Genomic DNA, 5,352 nt, shown 5'->3' with positions numbered 1-5,352 from the left:
CTTTCTGGTTAGCAGTCAAGTGCCTTAGATACTATGCTACTAGAGCTCCTTGTTATTACCCCATAATGGTGAGTATTGTCTGTGAGTTTTGTATGGCCATTGCAATAGATTATTAAACCTAGCAGAGAAGTAGTCAGTGCTGTGGGAGGGATGGTTGGTGTCAGAAGTGGTAAAAGGCTGGAGGGTGGTGGTGTGTTTGGCCTCAAAGGAATAAGCCTTGGGCTGCTGTTGGTGATTCTGTCTTCCTCTTGTGAAATTATAGGAGCTCAGAAGATGCTGCTTCTATGCCCTTTTTTCAGGGGTCTATCCTAGTGGGGTTCATTGAGCTTCTTGAATGTGCATCATTTCACCTTTCTCGATATTAGAGAAGATTTCTTCCAACCAATCTTCACAGCACATTTTTTTTTTCTCTTCCTGTTCTGGAATTCCAATCACATGTAAATTATTCCTCTTAATGGTGTTCCAAATGGATCTTAAGCTTTCTTCATTTTTGTTTAATTCTTTGTTGTGATTGTTCCTTACACAGATTGGTATTGAGAGATTTATCTTTAATCTCACTAATTTTGTGTTCCACGGATTCAATTCTACTTCTTTGTCCTTTTCTGAAATTTTAGTATTAATCTTTTGGATTTCAATTTTATATATATATATGTATATACACACACACACACACACATATATAGTTTGTAATTTTCCATTTATTCTGTCAAATTTTTTTTTAAAAATTCTTCTGGAGTTTTATCTGTTATTTCCTTGGACTTGCTCTCAATACATTGACAGTACCTAAATATAATTCTTTTGAATTCCTTACCAGGTAATTCCTCTAGCATTTTTTTCTGTGGAAAATTTTCTGGCCCTGTACTTTGCTCCCTTATTTATGGCACCATGTTCTTGTGTGTGTGTGTGTGTGCATGCACGTGCATGTGTGTGTGTATGTGTGTGTGATTTGAAGTTGTCTGTTGTCTCCAAGACATTGTAATGTTATTTTATTAACTTGTTGATTATATGTTGGTTTGCTTCACTTTGATTTTTTGTTTTGTTCTACTTTACTATATCCAGGCAACATGGTGGTTGTGTTACTCTGGTTTGGCAGCATGCGGGCATTCAATATCTATCTCTGGGCATATTTAGTAGCATTTGGGAGTGTGGGTGTGAGTCTCTGATCACTGATCATGCAGAGCAACTGGGTAGGCTGGGTGGGTGTTGGCAGCTGTCTGTCATAGCTCCAGTAGTGCTGGAGTGGATGGTGGCACTTATCCAGTGGATAAGGCCACAGGTGTGGGTAAATATGATTGGGTAGGGTCACTGACTTCCATCTGTTGTGGGAAAAAAAATAGAAAAGAAAGAAAAGAGAGGAGAGGAATGTGGGAGGCGAGAAAAAATGGGGGGGGGGAATAATAATGAAGAAGAAAGAAAAAGAGGAAAAAGAGCAAAGAGAAAAGGAAGGAAAACAAACAACAACAACAATAGCAATGAAAATAAAGAAACAAGTGGCAAGTGACAGCCACCAAATACAGCTGTGGTGGAAATGTGGCATTCACTGAGCAGGAGCACACACCACTGAATACGGAGAGTCAGGAGTAGCACTAGTGAATGCAGAAGTGGTGGGAGCAAGGTACTCAGCTGGATAAAAAAAAAAGGTAGGAAAAGAAAAAGATAATGGTGTGGAAAGGTGGGAGATAAAGGAAAAATAAGGAGGGGAAGGGTGAAGGGGGAAGGACTAAGAAGAAAAGAAAGGAAAAGAGGAGAGAAGAAAAAAAAAGTGCACATTAGCTGTCAAGCACAGTGCAGCAGGAACACAGAGCTTTCTCCAGAACTCACAAAAGAAAATAACATTAAATTAAAAAAAAAAAAAAAAAAGAGGCTAAAGCAGAAGAAAGAAAAGAAATGGGGGAGAAGAGGGTAGAACTAAGAAGAAGGAAAATGGGACAAAGAAAAAAAGCAGCACAGTACCATTGAAAGTGCAAGCCACCAAGCAAGGCTGCACCAGAGTGCACACTTCTGACCAGGGAAGGGATGGGACAGGCTACTAACTGCATGGGCAGCGAGGTGGGGGCTCCCACTGCTCTGAGGAGATGGAAGAAAGGAAGAACCAAACAGAAGGATTAAAAAAAAAAAAAAGCAGTCCAGCACTGGCAGCATGGGAAGCCCCCACTGGTCAAAAGGTGGGAGTGGGGAGGGCCATGTTTCTGGTCACTGGGAGAGCATGCAAGGCAAGGGAGGAGGACACACCCCTCTGGTTGCATGATCACCAATATGGGTGCTGGTGCAGTCCCGGGCTACTAGAGCCAGTTATTTGGTTCATCCGCTCATCTGAAAACTTTACAATAATTTAAAATGGCCATGCTGTGCCAGCTCTGCTCCTTGTTTACTGTTTTTGTTCAGTCTCTTCCCCTCATTGGTATTTGATCCTTCCCTTTGAAGCTCTGAGATCCAGGATTGTCATCCATAGCTGTTTCCCTTGTTTTTTTGAGTCTTTGTTGTAGAGGGCCTGTGTAGTATGCCTGCCTATTCCACTGTTTTGGTTACTTCATGCTGCTTGAACAGAAAATACCACAAGTAGAATGGCTTGAACAAACAGGAGCTTATTCTCTTACAACTTTGGAGACTAGAAGTCCAATTTCAAAGTGCCAGCCAGGCTCTAGGACTGGTCGAAAGCCCCTGGACCTTGAGCTTCAGCTCTGCCTCCTGCTCCCAGCCCACTGAAGCTGGAGGCTTTTCTTCACCCAGGCAGCTGCTGGGTGCTGAGGCTGACAAACACAAAGTCAACAAGTAACAAGGCACAGTCCCGATATTACCAAATCACAGGGCAGGCCATTGATTCAAGCGCATTAAGAGTCCCAAGATCGGCAATGTTCTGGTTACCTCTATGCCACTCTGAGAGAAATATACCACTAATGGGATGGCTTGAACAAATAGGAGTTTATTCTCTTACAGTTTGGAGGCTTTAAGTCCAAGTTCAAAGTGCCAGGCTCTAGGGGCTGGGTGAAAGCCCCTCAAACTTTGGCTTCAGCTCTGCCTCCTGCTCCTGGCCCACTGAAGCTAGAGGCTTTTCTTTACTCAGACACCTGCTGGCTGCTGAGACAAACAAGCCCAAGGTTGACAAACAAAAGGGCACAGCCCCGATGTTACCAAACCACATGGCAGGCCATTAATTCAAGTCCATCGAAAGTCGCAAGGTTGGCAGAGCATGGCAGGCTGCTGAACAACGACTTGGCTACATGCAGGGTTCAAGCATGCCATAAGCTAGAGACCATTCCCAAAGCTGCTCATTATATGTGGGAAGCAGACCACATTCCTAAGACAGCTACTCAGCTGTTCACAGTAGATTACACCATGGAGATGATTACCAGTCTTATCATGGGGAATACTACATCCAGCTGCCTAGTCACTTAACCAGGCCCAACCAAGTTGACAAACTTAACTACCACAGTCAGACAATGTGACAGGCTGCTGAACAATGACTCAGCTACATGCAGGGTCTGAGTGTGCCGTAAGCTGGAGACCTAACTCAAAGTTGCTTCTTATATACTAGAAGCAGACCACAGCCCTAAAGCAGCTCCTGAACTCCAGTAGAATCCACCACGGAGATAATTACCAATCTCACCATGGGGAATAACTACATCCAGCTGCCCAGCCACTCAAAACCAGACCCAGCCAAGTTGACACACAACCTTAATTACCACAGTTCCACCCCTTGTCAACTTGGCACCTGTAGAGATCTCCTTTTTTGGGTGGCTCCAGTCCCCTAGTTCCTCTGAGTGATCTCACCTCCTTGGCCTGGAGGCCCTTATTCCTCTACCTGTTGGACATGGCAGCCCCACCCTCTCACTTTTGGGCAGCAGCTATGGCCCCACGCCACTGGCTCACATGAACGAGCATCCCCACACTCCAGAACCAAGTTGGTGAAGGTCTGGCTCCTCAAAACCTAGGGGGCTGTGTTGGTTCCATTCCCAGAGGCCATAGTCCTACCCTTGAGGCTGATCTGAGGCAGCTCTGCTTCCAGTTTCCTTGGTCTCTCTGCTTCTGCCAATAAATGCCTAAGGGCAACCCACTCTGCCAGGAAGCCACCTACCCAATGGCATCCAGCTTTCTCCTCTGTGAACTGGTAAGACTGTCACTATCTCATGCCAGTCTCTCAGCTCTGCTACTGTCATCTCTCATGCCCCAGGCTAGGGTTTCTCTGCCAGGGTTTCAGGTCAAGGAGACATTCCACTCCTGTTTCCACATTTTAGGTATCTGTCAGAACAGCAGCCCTCTCCCTTGGTACCATATTCTGTTTTGGTTCCTTCGTGCTGCTCTGACAGAAAATACCACAAGTGGAATGGCTTGAACAAATAGGAGTTTATTCTTTTACAGTTTTGGATGCTAGAAGTCTGAGTTCAAAGTGCCAGGCTCTAGGGGTTGGGTAAAAGTCCTTTGACCTTGGGCTTCAGCTCTGCCCCTTGCTCCCAGCCTCCACTGAAGCTGGAGGCTTTTATTCACTCAGGCAGCTGCTGGCTGCTGAGGCTGACAAGCCCAAGATTGACAAGTAAAAAAGCACAGTCCTGGTATTAATGACATGACAGGCCATTGATTCAAGTCCATTAAGAGTCCCAAGTTTGGCAGACAACATGGCAGGCTGCTGAACAACAATTCAGCAACATTCAGGGTCTGAGTGTGCTGTAAGCTGGAGACCTACCTCAAAGTTGCTTCTTATATACTGGAAGAAGCCCACATCCCAAAAGCAGCTACTCAGCTGCTCTAGTAGATTCCACCATGGAGTTAATTACCAATCTCACCATGAGGAATAACTACATCCAATTGCCCAGTCATTCAAAACCAGGCTCAGCCAAGGTGACACACAGCCTAAACTACCACATCTACCATCTTGGAGCTGGAACTGAATTTTGATTACTTTTAACACATATTTTATTATCCATATTCTGTTGAGGAAAACATGGATTGTATCCAGGCTTAGGCTATTGTAAGTAGACTGAATGCACTATTGTATAGGTATCTGTTTGAATCCCTACTTTCAAGACATTTAGGTATATACTCAGAAATTGAATATTAACCTAAAAGTCTGACCTAGATTGCAAAAGTAATAATTTGAAGTCCTTTCTCCATTTTTGGTAACCACATATAAAACAAATGTGACCATCCAAACTGAATAGTTGAAACTGTGGGCTTGGAACCATAGTAGTAAGGGACATCAAGCTCAACTGGCATAACATACTACACAGAACATTGTTCTACCTCCTACTTTGGTGAGTAGCAACTGGGATCTTAAAAGCTTGCAGGCTGCCATCTAGATGCAATGATGGGTCTCTCCTCATCCAGAGCAAAGAAGAATGAAGAAAACCAAAGACT

Source organism: Orycteropus afer, unplaced genomic scaffold (assembly GCF_000298275.1).
Source record: "Orycteropus afer afer isolate SDZICR_OR568_19922 unplaced genomic scaffold, OryAfe1.0 scaffold00202, whole genome shotgun sequence".
Classification (NCBI taxonomy): domain Eukaryota; kingdom Metazoa; phylum Chordata; class Mammalia; order Tubulidentata; family Orycteropodidae; genus Orycteropus; species Orycteropus afer.
Note: the sequence above shows the minus strand (reverse complement) of the source record.